The sequence below is a fragment of the Lygodium microphyllum genome, chromosome 7, assembly GCF_053477565.2.
Source record: "Lygodium microphyllum isolate KBCC chromosome 7, Lygodium_microphyllum_v1.1.10, whole genome shotgun sequence".
Classification (NCBI taxonomy): Eukaryota; Viridiplantae; Streptophyta; class Polypodiopsida; order Schizaeales; family Lygodiaceae; genus Lygodium; species Lygodium microphyllum.
The window spans coordinates 130,379,399-130,398,032 of NC_141141.1; positions in this window are offsets into that span (position 1 = coordinate 130,379,399).

Consider the following 18,634-nt stretch of genomic DNA (forward strand, 5'->3'; position numbering starts at 1 on the left):
AGAGTCTTAAGGATGTAAGAGACACCTTGGAGTTTCTAGACAATGTTACTCCTAGATATAAGTTCAAGGTAAATGGTGTTGTAATTGGGAAAAGAGCTGAGAGCTATGTATCATGTATGAGCTGTTTGCCTCCTAGTGTTGTGAGTTTCATACCATAAATATGCATGCATAAATAATTTTGAATCTTTCTTTTGCTCACAAATATTGCTTCCAGAAACATGAAATTTATACACATTGATAAGTACTATTAAAAAAAATCTTAGTATAACCTTTGCAGTGATTCAGTGAATAACAAATCGTCGTTTGTGGACCAAAATGATTTCGTTATATCATAAGTTACAAAATTGTAGTACAATTTAATATGAAAGACTTGGTACAAGCTTTATAATTATTTCTGACTCTATGAACAAAAAATCGTCTTTCATGGGTAAGATCAGAATGACATATCATTACATTTTGGATTAGAATATTGCACTACAGATGTATACACAACAAGGGGAATGCTACTTCAGTACAAATAGATAAATTGATAATTGTAAGGCTATTCTTTAGCTTCTCCATCCTCAAGCTGTTCTTTAGCTTCTCCATCCTTAAGACCTCTCCTTCTTTGGAAAAATTGCTTCATCTTCCATACTTTCATACATCATCACTAGTTTCCTCTTATTAGGTGTTTTCTTTGGTCGCTCGAAGAACTTAATTACCTCATGCACTCTTTTCTCCTTGAGCTCTAGAGGGGATGGACTAAATTTCAATGGAGAAATCTTAGGCATGCCCTTCATTTTGGGCCCCTTTTGTTTGGACCTTGGAGATTTTTTTTTCTTGATGGTTGCAATTTTCTTGCCTTTTCCCTTGGTTGTTGCCTGTCCTTTGGAATATTTAGCTGGGAGAGGGGAATCTGGGTCCACTGGTGTAATTTCCCTATCTAAAACTAGTTCAATACACCTCTCCCATATCCACCACATGTATGACTTAGGGTAGTATCTGCAATGTAACAAAGCACACAAATTATTTGAAGTAGCAAGAGAGTTTCACTATAAAGAGGATAAAGCATAGGAGACTTACATTCACCCCCTCTACATTCAGTAACTTTGAATCTATTATCCTCGAAGCATTTGAAACCACTCTCCAGCCATAACTATGTACTTCATTTTGCAATGAGACCTCTTGAAGCAGAAACTTGAAAGGTCTTTGAGGATCAACAATGCTTTCAAAGTTGGTGTCCAAGTGGGTAGTAACAAGTCTAGCAGCACTGCACATATTAACTTATTAGCAAATATTATAAATTCTATCTAATAAAAGATAAAATAAAGAGTGTTTATTGACAATACATCTTTGATTGGCCATTGATTCCTGAAAGAGAATTCATAAAAATGACCTTCCTTGCAGGAATGTCGATATAGATTAGGGTCCAGTATCCTCTGCAAACCAAAATACAAGTGAGAAACAACCTTAAAGACAAATCATCAAGAGATAGAATGTTGAAAAAAATTCCTTTCAATATATGGAAAAAATATATGATGGTTTGTGACACTATCGAAGTCCTTAAAAAACCTTGCAATATTTGAATTAGATTTTGAAAAAAAATCCACAGAGAGAAGTGGATCAATAATAAATATACCCTTAGCAATATCAATGCTAAGAGAAGCACATATGCCCTATATACAAAGTAAAGAATGAATAAGAGAATGAGTGCAATACCCTTAGAAAATTTCATTATAAATAAAGAGAAGCAAAAGACCTTACCTCAAACAACAATAAACTACTGGATTTGTTAGTTGAGTATCCCTTTTCTCAAATAGGATCTTATCCTCTGGAGAAATGCTGAGGTAGTCTTCTTTCTCAGGAGGACTAACATAAACATTCACAACCATTTGGCCATACACTTTGACCATCCTCTCGGCCAGATCATATCCTCATTTTCTATTATCTCTTTCCTTTTCTCCTCCAAGACAACCTCTTGCTCACTTGCAACCCTTGTAGAAAACAAATGGGTAACCTCTTCAATCTTAGGTGCTGGTGGCTCTTTCTGTTTTCTCCTGGGTGGAACATTGAGGATTTCAAATGCCTTTTGATTAGTCGATGGAAGAGGCTTCAAAACTTTGTCAAACCTATATCTAAGTCTGCTAACCATACTAAAGTCTTTATTCATTAATGTAATTCGATGTGCATAGGCAGCTGCAATATAAGCATCATTCATAAAATCTATTAAAAAATCCTTTGCTGCCTCTTGCAAGTATAGCAAGGTAGACAGCTGCCATCTCTTGTTGAGGTCATCCACATAAGCAACAGAGGACAACCTATCAGATATCTCCTTGGCCAGTCTAAAAAATGCAGCCTTAGGAATAAGGTGACTAGTTGACTTTTGAGCTTTCCTGATATTTGCAAAACACCTATGCATGTAAAACCATCTTGACTTTCTCTTATTCCTCACAAGGGTTTCCTTGGCAAGCTACTCCTGAGGAGAAGTTGAGGACTCAACCTTACCATATGACTTGTTCTCTGAGGATTCACCTTCACATACATTACCAGATGGTGTGACAGGGACAACAATTTCTTCAATTGCCTCCTCAACAATTTGCTCAGCACCTTCTTCAGAAGATTTCTTTACCAAGACCTTCCTTGTAGTTTTTTTTGTCCTCACCATTGAAACCAACACGGCACGATAAGGAAGTTAAATATGAAGACAACTGACTCCCATCATGCCAAAACAGAGACTAGATGGAAGCCGAATAAACTAGGCCTTGAACTTCTGCTCCTCACTTTGAAATAAAGGTAGGCCCAATACAATGCGATTGAGCAAAATTGAATTCATGCTTTACCAATATCGCTTCATATTGGCGATTCCAACACAATGTGAATGCACGAGTCCCTTGTGTTTCTTTTTGCATGCCCTCGCTTCGTATTTTCCTCACCCGTAGTGCAGTGCAAGAACACGACAAGAAGCTCTTTAGCTCCAATACAATGTGATGAAGGATTCTTGGATCCACAGTGTAGGATGCTATCACGCTGTTTCAGACAACTCTGTACCTTTATAGTTCAAATACAATGCAATGAACCGTTGTTTCTAAAGTTGTCCAAGTATGCTATCTCGTTGATTCAAATGTCACCAACATCAGACATACGACATCTTTTGACGTTACCAATGTCAGACGTATGGCAACTATCAAAGGGATACGTCAGTATTGTTAGTCGTGATGTAAGGTGTGAATTCATGTTCGTGCTAACTAATAAGTTCTTATATACTAGAGGGTGATGATGTCCACGTGTCATGTTCTCACTGGCCGTTTAAGTAGGATTTCTTGAATGTTCCTTCTTCCGCCCTCGCGTCTATATAAGGCAACCCAAATTTTTTCACACACTTTTCTTCCCCATTTCTCCTGTGTCGAACATCTCCGTCTCTGTCTCCTTCCGTGCATTACTCCAAACTATCTGTCTCCTCTCGTCGGCTCCTTCTTCATCACCGACACCCATAATCTCGTCTCCTTCTTCATCACCGGCACCCCCTCTGTCCTTATATAATCCCAACTCCTTCATCAAACCCGTCCCTTCTGTCCATAATCCCGTCTTCAATCTCCATGTCACTCCCTACCTCCATACTTTGTCGCCCCATCCGTCCATACTTCATGGCCCCCTCCGTAAATACTCTGTGATCCCCTCCAGAGCTCCATAGTCCGACACCCCCTCCGTCAAAGTAGTCTAGCCACAAGTAGATAAATAGAAAGGTTTTGATTTTCTTCCTATGGTGTCGTGTTCTCGTCAAAAATGGCATTTTCCTACCCTTGCAGAAATGGCGCGATGCTGGCTTTTGGAGATTCCAAAAAGCTTCTATTCGCAGCGTATTCCTAACTCATCCAACACAGAGCAAGGGCTACACTTCAAAGAACTTATATGTTCATACTCGCATTGTGTGAAAATAAGTCTAAAACCTCTAGAGCTATTGAATCTCAAGAAGATGTCTGGTACAGAGATATCACACATGTCTGCCTCCACATGTATGAAGAGGAAAAGAGTCCTTGAGCCCACAATGACAAAGGAGTCAGTTGCCTCAGATGTTTCAATAGCATCTCATATGTCTGTGACAACTCAAGGTTCAAGTAGGGCTTCAAAGAAGGGAAAGGCTTCAATGTCTTGTGTGAGGATCCCAGGGTTGTCTCAAATTACAGATGTCATAGCCTTTGAGAAGCTTTTGGATTTTCTCATAGAAAACAATATTGACATTGCTTTCTATCCAATAGCTAGGGAGATTTTCAATCCAGAGTGGGACCTTGATCAAGTTCTTAATTTCTTAAATGAATTTTGCAAGGAAGATTTTGCAGAGTTTGAAGAGTTGGAAAATCCTGTTGTTCAGTTGGATTCCAAGGAGTATGTTCACACCCCTGTTGAAAGATCAAGCACTGAGAAGTCCTTGTTTACCAAGAAATGTGGCTATTATTGTCTTGATATATTTTGTGCATTTGAGTTATGCTCTTTACACCCAAAAAAATGCAGGCTTATGCTTAAGTCTATTGCATTCATTGTATTTTCCCTTGTGAAATACCCTCTAAAATCTGATGAAAAGCATAAAGAAACCTCAAAATTATCTAGTTGTTGCCTTCTTAAAGAGATTGTAGATGAAGTTAATGTTGAGGAGCAACTAGACACCTAGATGGAAGCATTAGTTGCAAAGGACTTGGATGTTGCTGAATTCAAAGCAGAGACAATAATTGAAGAGACCACTAAAGAGGTTGATGAGCCATCTGACACTCCTTCAAGCTTTATCATTCCATCTTTGCCTACTTTCCCAATTAAAGACAAGGAGTATATATTATTGTATGATCTCCAAATTCTTTTCAATTTGAGAGAAGATTATTGCTTGGTAGTTATTGTAGAGGCATCTGTAGATGCAAAAGGCATAGTGGATGTTGAAAATGAGTCCAAGGAGGACTTACTTAAATTAGATACTCAAATGTCTAATGATAGTTTACAGATGCATTGAATGCTTTTTCCCTATGTTTAAGCAAGGTTAAAGATGATGAGAGAGAGTTACAAATTGTTGACAAAGAGTTTGACCAATTTCAGGAGAAGCTTGGAATCTCCAATTTCGGAAGGGAGGAGTCAGAATATGTAAAGGAGCTCAAGGATATCAAGGAGACATCAATTAACTTATGGAATCCAAGCAAACTTGAGAGTGATGAAAATCAAATGGTAATGCATTCTTTTGTTTTTGTGGAACCACATATATATTTTCATTTTTTTCATTCTGATTGTTGCTTTTACAGTTGGAGATTGCACATGAGGATAATTTCTTGGGAAGAGCCAAAGGATCGAGAGTTGGTGGTAGTTCCTTAAAGGATATTGCACTTGGGCATTACATATCGAGGATTGATCCCAATATTCTGTTGGTTTTGCATAGTACTTTCTCAAAGGAGGCCTCATGGCCAATTGTCTGTGTTAAAGCACTTACAAGGATTCTTGGATACTCAAGTTTGCAGTACAATGCACACAAAGTTATATTTTTGGAAAAGACAGTAGCCATCCGAATATTTGGTTATGGTCCCAACTTCTCTGCCTCCAGGGCTGGATACTTCCTTGCATACTCATCTTATGTTTTAGCAGTGAACAAAAGAGATATCAAATCCATAGCTGGATACAAGAGAAGAAAGTTTTTACATTATAGAGGAAAAATGCATGAGGAGGACGAGGATGTAAAGGCTCTTAAAAGCTAGCCATGTATATAGTGTCCGTATTTTGGATTCCACCACATTTATTGTGTTCTCCATATTTGAAGTTGTATTCGAAAAAACCAATTGAATAACTCCTGAAGGGCATTGGTTTTTGTTGCTCCTCCTCCATGTCTAGTGCTCCGAAAGAAACACATACGTGCTTGATAGTGAGATTTCTCCATAGCTTGGCTATTGTAAGTTGCTAGGGGCTCTTGCTCTTCCACAAAATAAGGCCCATGAATAAGAAGAATATGCTGTGACAACCCAACAAGCAATAATCAGTTTAAATCATTAAACCTTTGTTCAAAGCAGAAAGGTTCAAATTTATATACATCTTACCAAGTAGAAAGTAATATCCTTTTCTCCCCAAGCTTCCTTAATTTCTAGAACAAGATTCACAACTGAATGTTTGTACTCTTCCGAATAGTTAGATGTTATCTTTTGTTCCTTGAGTATCTTTAAAAATATGTAAAGGTGTCTCCAAACCTCCATTCGTAGGAATGCAATCCGTGGTGTGCTAGCCACATTTGTTGTGATTGCACACAACTCTCTCTAGCACTCCCACAATGCATTCATTTGTTTATCAATATGATTTCTTAGAAATCGTCTAGATTTTGCACCCCCCATAGAGACATCTGCTAAGACCTCTCTTGTTTTCCCTAATGCTATTGGATCCTTTCTCAGGTGAACTTGACCTCCATGAAAACCCATTTTTGACAGTAAAGCCTCACATTTATCAATGCAATCATGTGACAAAGATACTGGTTTTATTGAATATGCATTGTTAAGATGCAATCTAAGAAACTTATCAATTATTCTAATCTCTGCATGTAATGTACAAATATAAATGTTTCTTAGAGAGATTGAGAGATTAGGATCCCACAAGCACGTTTTTGAACTTGCTCAAATCTATAGAGTTCCAAGTCGAGGCTCTTCTTGCTAGCCGCAAACTCCATTCTTTGGATCCCAAACTCTCCATGCAATAAATACAAGAATATTTTGCATTGACCCCATTACTTACTCCAAGCATACATTTGATAGTTTTTAAGTCAGCACTCATATGCCATTCAACATTTAAACTACCAACACCATCGACTATCGACATTTTACCCTCACTTTGAGACTTTATAATATCAGGAATACCTATATGAGAGAATAACCATTTCAAGATTACATGACTTACAGTTGGTACTTAAACTATTGTTCTTGCCCCCTACTAGTACTGTAATCCAATACCCTATTCTTGATACAGATGTTGACTCTTTCTATCTTTTGTCCCTTTTGAATTTGTGCTTCATCCAATTTTAGTGCGAACTTCAAAATACCACCACATTCTTGGATAGTAAATTTATACATATGGACCATTGCAATCTGGACTCTTTTAAGATCAATCCAAATATGATTAAATGTGTTGTATTCAAAAAAGGCCTTTGTTTTATGTTTTTCATAGGGCATAAATCCTTCTATATGGATATACTCCCCAAAACCATCTAGAATCCTACAATTCATAGCTGTTCTAGCAAATTGAAACTGCAAGAGGCTGAGGCAAACCAAATGCACTTATTCTATGACATTTAAGATTTGTAAACCACAATTTAGAAAGAGAACGATAACCTCTATGGTTGATATCTATACTATCACATGTCTCCACTATTTCATTTGGTTTAACTGTTATTTTTAAATCTTTCACTAACTCTTTTAGAGTTTGGCTTCTCAAGTCTACATTTTCAGGTGATTTAAGAATCCTTATAATGTACTTCTTTGTCATGGTTTCTTTAATAAGCTTAATCCTCTCATCATTCTCTCAAATATTAATACTTGAAATATTAGAGACACGTCTCTTTACAAGATTTAGTCTCCTTTTCTTCACCCGACTACACAAGTCCATTATATTTTTATGTGGTCTTTCTCTAAATCCTCTTGGAGTTTCTTTCAAGTGCAATAATTTTTCTTGCAATGACTGATTAGAGTTTTCTAGATTATTAACCTTGTCCATCAACTCAGAAATATTTTTTTGTGCTAATGTTAATGCTTTCTTTATTTCATGCATTTGTTCTCTAAATGTAAAAAATGTAGAATATAACCTCATGCAATAACCAAGCATCCCATCACAACCATCTTCAACATACCTTATGAAGCTGTGAATATTGTAAAAAGGAGGGTGTTTACCTATAGAAGGGTCCGGAGGATAAATATTTCCATCCATCCATAAGTCTACATGCTTCTTTCCTTGTAATTGCAACCTGTCAGCTTCATTCTTGTTCAACAATGCTCGATGGTATATACTCCTCCAAGATGAATAGACATGATCTAACTGAATAGTAAGTTTATACTTGCGTGGTGGAGCTCCCGGGGGGTCCACTAGGGTTTACTATATGGTACCACGTGAGTGTAATGGAGGGGGGTTATTTAAGGGAATGAAGGTACATTTTATAAGGTAAGATCCCATAAATAGGGGTATTTTCATATATTTCTTGCACGTAGGTGACATCTCCTTATTACTACTAGTAAATCCCCCGTAGTGGGGTTGCGCTTGTATTGCTAGAAGAGGTACTGGTAAACATTTTGATAGGGAACCCTAAACGGGGCAACAATATCACAGAGAAGGAAATAGAACCACAAGAAAGAGAGGCGTAGAAAATGAACGTTGAGGAACAAACGAGGGGTGTCTTTTGGTGTGAAAATTCAAAAATACAAGTTTTTGCAATTTCTAAGAGAATAAGACTAAAAAGGTGACACTTAACGTCCATTAAAGATTGAAGATATTTAATACCCGACCTCTTAAATGAATCATACATTCTCTCATTAATCACGTTCATGCAGCAAAATTTAGAGGGTTTCTCTCTTCTAAACCTCCTCTAATTAGCAACTTAATCATTTTCTTACGAGTGCCGTTTTGAAACGTTTTTGGCCCTAATGATGCAAAAAGACTCATACATTGTGTTAGATAGCTACACCAAATCAATTCAATTATGGTGCCTCTTGAATTCATTGGCCATACTTATTTTACTAAATACTACTTTTGTGATTTGGATTTATTGAAAAAAGCATCTATTTCAAAGACAAGTTTAATCTTCAAAGAAGCTTCAAAGAAGGAAGACCTCATTAGAAGCTTCATAGTTGAGTACAAAGCCTAGCATTGTGTCTTCGAGTAACCTTCACTGAGTTTAACCACACTCTATGCAATTATAGAATTGGTTTCCTTGACAAAGAATGCATAGCTAGTGCCATACTCTAATAATGATACTATCCAGTGATGTGAACAAAAGATATGCAAAGATGAAATGAGAAAGAGAAAAATATATACACATGCATGCATTGATAGGGCTTATGCAAAGAGAGAGAGAGAGAGAGAGAGAGAGAGAGAGAGAGAGAGAGAGAGAGAGAGAGAGAGAGAGAGAGAGAGAGAGAGAGAGAGAGAGAGAGAGAGAGAGAGAGAGAGAGAGAGAGAGAGAGAGAGACTTATCCTCATATTCTCTCCATGGTAGCAAAGGAGACAATGAAAGCAAAGATCTTGGTATGCATGGATGACAAAACCTTGGAAAATGAGTATTTAATTAAGAATAACCTTTAATATGAAATTGGACACCATATGGAGCATTCTACCTCAAAGTTAATGTTGATTGAGAGTAATCCCTAGTCCCTAGACTTAATTTCATAGAAATTCTAACTTTAGTCATTATCGCCTTATTGCTTCTTTATTATGAGGCCATGCAAAGTGCTACAATCTTGTTAGGTCTCTAAAGTATGTATGAAGTAATCTAGTCCAAGTGATAGTTTCCTCATAAGGACACCTTCTCTCTCTCTCTCTCTCTCTCTCTCTCTCTCTCTCTCTCCACACACACACACGCACACACACATGGATACACACACACACACTACCATACAAAGGCTTAAGTAGTATTACAACCTCCAGTACATAAGTAAAGGGAAAAAAGGTTGGAAACAATGGCCATCTTTGTCAAAGGTCAAGTTTACAAACTATATGAATGTGTTTCTTTTTTTAAAATGTGTGTGTGTGTGTGGTTTAGTAATAAATCCATATATAATCTCAATACTCATGCCATTGGGAAGAGGGTGTGCATGATAGAAGATCAACCAAATATAATGATCGGCGCAAGCAAGTGTCCCCTTTAGAGGTCTAATTTTCTCTTGCATGATAAAGTAATGGTGAGAAATCTCTTCCATGCGCACATAAATACCCCATTCAAATTTCTATTTGTGAGTGTGTAGAACTTTGCAAGACTAGTAAATTTATAATTGAGGGATCTACCTAAGTTGATACAAATTACATACTTGCACATTGGAACTCTCTACATGGTTTTTAAACACCTCTATGTGCTTACATACATAGTAGTTTTTATGAAACACTATATTTGGTCTTTCTCTCTCACACATTCACATATATATAAACAATACAGTTTACATTGAAGCGAATGCCTATTTCCTCTATCTCCTTTTTTCTCATTCTTGTAGACACACATGTTTGGCTAGGCAAGCAATCTCATGTAGTTTTAATATGCACATAGAAAAGCTGGGGTATTAACAAAATTTTCAATTGCTCATTGCTCTGTTCCCTCATCATTCTTTTCTTATTAGCATGTAGCACATCAAAACGTTTTGCTTTGGACATGTGCTTTTTGTTTTGGCCTTGAATGCATTTCACTAGTTAATGAAAATGTATAGAAGTTCATCTATGCAAAATGAACTACGCTAACAAATGGGATGACTTGGGATACATTGTAAGTTGTTGTGAGCTATTTAGTATCTAAAGGGTTTCATACCATCGTTTAACATTTGCCATATATTCACCCTTTCTATTTGGGATTAACTACTATGAATTAGCTAAAATTTATTGACTCCCTTTTTCTCATAATATATACACTATTTCATGCATTCAACTTATGTCTAGAACTACAATAAGTTCTACATGAGAATTCCATTCCACAATGGGAGCCATCAAAGTTTTGGGGCTAGTTTCAAAATTGGTGAAGTCATTGGTAATGATATTTAGCTTGTGTTAAAATTTATAAAGGGCCTTATAATGGGTTTATTTTATTAATAAAGGAAAAAAATCCTCTAGCCCCTATATCTAGGGTTGAGGATCCAATGATGTGACAACATCTTTCTTGATATGCCACAATACCTCTTATTTTTTGAGCAATGCACATTCAAGTGAAACTTCAACCATGAAATTAGGACCATATTATGATGATTGATTTTGAAACCCCTAAGCTTGAATACAACTCTTTATTCATTCTAAGTAAATGACTATACCATGCTAATAATAGTATTAGGTTTCAACAATGCTTAATAGTTTGCAACAACATAATAACATATGGCAAAGTTCAGAGAGAGATCTTGCTACACACACACACACTCAATTCCTCTTGCTGGGATGAGGTATAGTTTACCAAAATTTATTTTTACTCACCATAGTTTTCTAGCAATAAACTTTCATGTTGATGCTTACTATCTCCATTCCTTTGCTAAGTGTGTAATGCATGAGCTCCCCTCCAATATACAACAAAAGATTGAGGTTCTCGATCCATCTATCTCATACTACATGAGGAGTGAGGTTGATACAAGTGCTTTTGACCATTGGCTCAATTCAATTGACTTTGAATCTTTGGAGCTTCTTCTAATTCCATACAATGAAAAGTAAGTAATTTGATATTTTTTAGATTTTATGAGATCTTGTTTTGCTAGATTATTGAAATCTTGTTGTTTTCAGTTCTCATTGGAGCTTAATTGGAATAGACTATGTGGAGAGGCAATGTTTCCTCATCAATTCTATAAAAGGAAGCCATGGAAATGCCAAGTTGTAAGTTATATAATCTAGGGTCTCCTTGATATTTTGATTTTATTATTGTAGGTACTCTAAATATTTTGATTTTGATTTTGTAATAACTCTAAATTTTACTGCCTTTTTGGTACATAGTTGTAAAAAGATTGATTGAAGTGCTAGAGAAAAGCCTCCCATGCCTTCTGACTTACTTGCAACAATGCAATATAGACAAGTTGCAGTAAGGTCTTGATTAATATAATTGGAACATACAAAGAAAATTTATTCTAAAAACTACCATACACAAGTTTCTTAGTTTTACTTTATATTGTTGATTGTAGTGTCCTCATCAGGATGATAGTTACTCTTGTGGCTAGAGAGTAATTATAAATGCCAGAAGATTGGTTCAGTTTATTTATCTCAATGATGATAAACTTATAAAGGTAATGTGAAACATACTAAACTTTAAGATAGATTTTTATTGCAAAATAGTCCATTGTAGAAAATAACAATGAACTAAAATTATTTTATTACAAATGTATGAAAGTTTACAAGGGATTGCTATACTAGTGAGCATGTTTGGTATATAAGAGCAAAGCTCATGAAGTATATAATGGCCAATTGTATACAACCGACAAGAATGGACAATAGTGGGCGCTTGGACATTGAAGGAGAGGAGGTGCGTGTAACTACAGCAGGTGAAGCTATGCCTTCAACACCCAAGGCAACCAAAGCGTCAAAGATAGGCAAAAGGACTCCTAGAAAGGATGTCCCTTCTCCTAAGAAAAGTTCTCAAAAAAAGTAGCTTTGCCTCAGATTGTAAGCCCTTCTATATAAGTCATGGAGATGGCTCACAAAAGTTTGCACATGTATTTTATATTGATAGTAAATAGATATTTTCTTCAATATCATTGCATTGTATATTCTTCTCTCTCCTCATTGATATTTGTAAAAAAAAAAAGTTACAAATGTTTATTAATAAAGAAGTGAAATCAATATACACCTAATTGGATATAATATGAAATAAAAACTTACTTGTTTGTTATTAAGTTGGAACACAAGTGAGTATGGTAGTTCAATATCTTCATTCTGTAAATCCATCCTCACTTGATGTAGCGTACATAATGATCTAACCTTTAGGATTGCAATAATGTCCTCATTGTACTTGATGGGACCTCAAATGGGCTGGCACTGGCTATGGCACTAGCCAGACCTCATGCTCATGACAAACATACACACCCACATGGCCTCGCGGGCCAGGAGCGTCTATCTACTACTAAAGGACGAACTATCCTAAAGCCTAATCTATGCATTTATAGCTTTGCAGTCCAACGTTTCTCTTTCTATAAACCCCATAGAGGGAGAATCCATACATATTGGCAATAAATGCCATGATAATCACATACATGGGAGGCAACCTCTCGATTGAAACACTGCGGCCCCACTGCAGCTCTCCTACACTGCAGGGATTGGCCCCTTGATACGCTAGTCAACATATAGAACAAACGAACAAACTCAACTCTTTCATTTTGAAAGTATTCCTCTAGGAGATACCATGTGTCCTTACCAAATAATTTCCCAAGAAACGAACGTCTATCCTACGGCTTAGGTTGCCTTTCCACACTTAAGCGTAGGTCATCATAATCGAAAACAGGTGCTATGCATCCAGTCCTTTGTATTCTGATACCATGGTTGACATGCACATGCAAAAGTGGATGATCCTAAAGTGCTCAAACATAATTTTCAATTAGAAACGTGTTGTGCACAACCAGGCTTTCCAATGCTCATTCACTAGCCCGTTGCGGCGATATAAGGATATCACTGAGACAACACCCGTGCTACTATCCTCTTAATTAAAATGCAACAAACTCTATGTCATGATATGTATCAGAAAATCAGTAACAATCACCACGCAAATCGCACCATTCAAACATCCCAACCCCCTACGTTTAGGTATTGCTTTCGTTGCATAGGTGTAGAGGTTCATTTTGTCATGTTTTGATGTATGAAAAGCAATAAATCACAAACTTTGACAAGGAGATAGGTCAAACTGAGCCTAAACCTCATGCTTTTCCACTATCATACATCCACAAACAATCATTATATTTTTCCTTATTTTTGTGAGCCATATTTCTATTTTTTTCCTTATTTTTCCTATTTTATTGATTTATTTGGCAATAAAATATGCTATTTTTTACATTTCTTGTTCTAATCGCTTCAGCGTACTATCATTCAATTTATCTTCCATTCTCCCCCCATAGGAACGCATTTCACCCACCCGAAACGACAAAACTACCATTTTACCGCTTAAAAATCGCATTTCGAGTTTACGGGAATTAAATAGTGCATGCAAATCATTGCAAAATCAAGATTTTCTGATACACAACAATTAATCATGATGCAACCAGCACTCAAACAAATTTTCATCCAATAAGAACATCATTACCATCATAAACTATCAAAAAGCTTCATTTTCCTGCATAAAAACGGTTATACCGTGTTTTTACGAAACCCGAGACGCATTAAATGACTGCATGACCAGGGGACGAAGCCTCCATTGCTCTCAATCCAATGCTGCACATCAATCTTCAGCATCTCCATCAATCTCCATCACCGTTTCCTTCAATCTCCTTCCCGATTCCTCCTTCAAGATAGTGCACATGAACAGCCCATAGAGAGGAGAGAGAGGAGGAGAGAGAAAGACTAGATTTTGATCTCTTCATCCAGACAGCCATATCTCACGCGAAGACCAGCGATAGAATCAGGAAAGAGGGAGAAGTTGGTGGCCAATGTTTGTTGTATGCCTTCTTTGTAGCCTCATAATCAATTGTGGGGGGTGGGGGGGGGGGGGGGAGGGAGCGATTTTTTCACCGTTTTTGCTGCGTACTGCCGCCATATCCACGCCACGTTTTGCTAAAAATGAGGGAGGGGGGGTTAAGGTCCCAAAGGGCACCCCTCCTTTGGTCCTAAGTTTTGTCCACCTTTTCCTTCTTGGCCAATTTTTGGCCTCTTTCGCGTCCGGGCTCCATTTTAGCCTTTGAAAAATCCTGCGCGTCCGTCTCAGCATTCCGCACTGACTAGCAGCTCCCGACATCCTGTACTGTGGTCGGAAAAAATTATCAAAAATCCGCAAGCGTCGCTCGGGCACCTTTTAAAAGCCGTCTTTCACTTGGTGCTTAAAATCGTCCTAGCTGCAGCCGCCGCGTTTGATGTCGAATATTTTTCCCCTAAATTCCGAAATTTTTGGAAAATTTTAGGCACATCCCGAGCTCAAAACTCCGCTCTCAGTACCAAACATCAAGATCCACTATAGAATCTTTGCTAAAATTATTAAGATTTTGGTCTAAAGTAACCAAACTATTGCCAACATAATGTCATCTACTATAATAAAAGCTAAGGATGAAAATTTGAGTAGTAATCATGTATTTACAAGCTATAGAGTCTTGATCTATCTTACATATAATTTATCCTTATGTCCTAGTGTCCTATCCCTCATCAAAAAATTGTATAACATGATCATATGTTAGTCTCTTCACTGAAAGCATAGCCTTTGATTGAGAAGTCAACAAATATATTAATAGGCATGAACAAAGTAATTTTGCTTAGCCTAGTTGAGATACTAGGTTTTAATGCTCTTTGTATCTTAAAAAATATTTTACATCTATAGCCCTCACTAGTAGCTGGACCTGGCAAAGGCCACTCAAAGCTTGAAAAATTTGGCAAAGGAAGAGGGGATATTGATCCCCATTGGCTACGTTGTATGGGGACAATATAAGAATAGCCATAGAAGAATATTCCATTCTCTGCAAGCTCTGTCTTCTTTCTACCTTTGTACATCTCTTCTCCAATCAAGCCATGCATCACATCAACCACATCAACAATAGACTTGACCAGTTGCCATTCCTCAAGATTAGAGGGATAGACATCTTCAAGACAAATGAACAAATGTTATAATGGAAAACCTTAAACCAAGTTCAAGAAAAAAAAGACTTTAAGAATCAAATCCTTACAATTTGGTTTATGCATTGGAAGATTTGAACTTCCAGGTTCCAAATATAGCTCTCTATGCATAAACACATGTTGCACTAGAACCTCTTTTATGCTATTCTTATTTACTCCAAGCTTGAAATCTTGGATTCTACCCTTCCAAGTAGAGATGAACGAGGTCTCATATCTTCACCTTTTCCCACGTTTTGCCTGTTGCATGGTGATCCAAGTGCCTTTGCTAATGATTGTAGGAATCCATCTTCCATCTTTTTGGAATGAGTTAAACACTAATATGGATGTGATTTGGGAGCTTGGACGCCTTATTGAAGGTCGAATTTCTGTATCCATAGCACAGAGAGAGAGAGAGAGAGAGAGAGAGAGAGAGAGAGAGAGCGAGAGAGAGAGAGAGAGAGAGAGAGAGAGAGAGAGAGAGAGAGAGAGAGAGAGGACTAGGCTACCACAAAGGAGGGAAAAACATGAGAGGGACAAAAGAAAGGAGGGAAAAATATATACAAGTTTTTTACTAATTTGAATTTAGAGTAAACTTGTCATTATCATTAATTCAGACATATCATTAAATAAAAGTGGCTAGGACTATATATCATTAATGTAAAGAATGTCATAATCACGAATATAAGAGGCTAAAAATAGATATTGATAATACAAATTCGTAATATTATTATATATGTATCTTTTATAAAATATTTTTTTGCCTTTTTTTAAATAGAAATTTCGTTACAGAGGCTTTGCTCCTATTGGTCTGGAGCACTCTCTTTCTATATCTTAAAAGGCATTTTCGAGACCTCAAAACTCCCCATAATGAAACTAAACTCTATTGAAATATACAAGAACAAGTATTTTGAAGAATGCACATAAGGAATACCATCAATGTACTTGAATCCGTGGCAACTTGGTTCATGTTTTGTCATGGTCATCATCTTCTCCCTTAGTAGAGTGCTACAACTAGTGTTCTATCTAGATCACTATAGTTGACCTTCCTCTTTAGTTTGATGGTGAAGTACATAGCTTGGTCTATGTGCTCAGGAAGGTCCTTATGTGCCTTCTATTATAACCCCCCAAGGTACTCTTGAGGTAGCAAGGAAAGCATGTATTCTATGGGATTATGGAAATGAGCCATTAGAGGTTCTAGAGCTAGTGGATCCATAGGGCATATAATTTTGCATTGAGGTATGCTTCTCCTCATTCCCAGATTCATGTTATCTCTATAGGAAAAGTGGGCAATTTACCTGTGCATGTCCAAAGAAGGTTGCAACACAACCTAATAGTAATGAAGAGAAGAAGTAGGAAGTGCCCTTGAAAGAGTCGGGTGGAGAAAGTGCAAAGCGAGCAATCATAACTATTGTTGTGGTTGCCCAAGCTATTGCTAAGGATACCCCAAGCACAAATAAGTTTTTTCATGACAATCTTAAGGATGGAAAGAAGGGTGAAGCTAGCAAAACCAAAGAACAATCATCTAAGCAAGGGGAGCATAGAGGAACCAAGGATCGATCATCAAACTCATCCATGCATAAGGACAAGGAGAATGCCCCACCAAATGATGGTGAATGAAGGGAAGAAATCACTATGCTACTCTGGAGGGAGATGAATGGTTCTAGGATATTGATAATTCCCATAGACTTGAATAAGGAATCTATAAGACTCAAGGTTTCCTCTTAGGATGTCAAGGGACTTGGGCTTGTCACTTATAAATAGATATTTTGCATTATTGCAAGGAAAATGAAACATGACTTGATTGAGTTATAGGAAATTAAACTTGTAAATGATGATGTACACAAGCTTTCTCTCCAAGGATACCAAATTTTCTCTTGTATGTGTTAGAGAGGACATGGGTGCATACTTATTGTAGTCAAGGATAGTCTTTGACGAGCAAGGAAATGGGAACTGTGGAAAGAGTAGGCATTGAAGTTACTCTAATTATTGATGGGGAGGAAACAATGATAGGGCTGATCTATGCCTTAAACATCTCATATGCACATGCTAATTAATGGTGGTGCCTAAAAAGTTGAATTGAGTAAGAGATGACCTTACTTATTGGTGATTGAACATGGCACTTGACTAAACAATCACTCTCATGGAGGAGGATGCATGATTATGGAGGAAAGCGATATGTGGGATAATTTAAATGCACTTAGAAGTTGCATGAACTAGGCTTGACCAAAGAGGATGGGTTTGACTTGTTCTATACTTGGCATAATAAGCATTCCAAAAATACTTGGCAGGAAACTAGACTTGACAAAATGTATACCAATGCAAGTGCATGGTGGATCAATGCTGGATAATGTAGGATCAGAGGATGTAATGTCCCCATAACTTAGTTTATTTTAATAAACAATGTGTGTATACATTCTAAAGAAAATTGATTGATGTTGTGCATCTACACATGGAAAAAAACTGTAGAATCCCTACAAGATTTACAGGAAGCAGGACTGGTTTACTAGAATAGTCTGAAATCTCTAGTATCATGTTTAGATGACTTAATTTCCACTTAGATGAATCCAAATATATACTGTGAATTATTTTTAAGGGAATAAGTCGTCCAAGACAAAATATGGATAAAAATAACGTGATTTACAAAAATCATCATTTTCACCTATTTTTGATGGATTTTTGCAATTCTGCCCATGCAAGCTTGTCAACCAAATGCATTTCAATCGTTTTGAGGACCCAAACAACTATATTTGGAGTTCATACAACAAAGTTATGATCCAAACAAGTTGCAGGGCAGAAATAAACGAAAATCTTTGTCATCAATGATGTCATAAAAAAACGCCAAAAGCAGGTGCCCTCTCTTTACTCCCCCCCCCGGATTACTATATAAAGAGGGGTAGGGTATCACATCAAAGACACATAGACACACAATGACCTATGCAGAAGTCTCTTTGCTATTGACGCAATGAAGCTTTGTTGCAATTAGCCGAGTCTCTCTTTCTCTCTCTCTCTCTTCACTCTTACACGGAAGCATTGTCCAAACCCATCAAACTTTTTTCATGACTCCCAAGAGACGTCGAGATGCTGAGCGAGGTCACGCTCAGAGAATCTCTCCCTCTCTATCCACACCTACGCAGAAGCGCCTCTCAAATCCATAAGCTTCTTCCATGGCTCCCAACAAATGTTGAGATGTTGAGCGGGGTCACGCTCA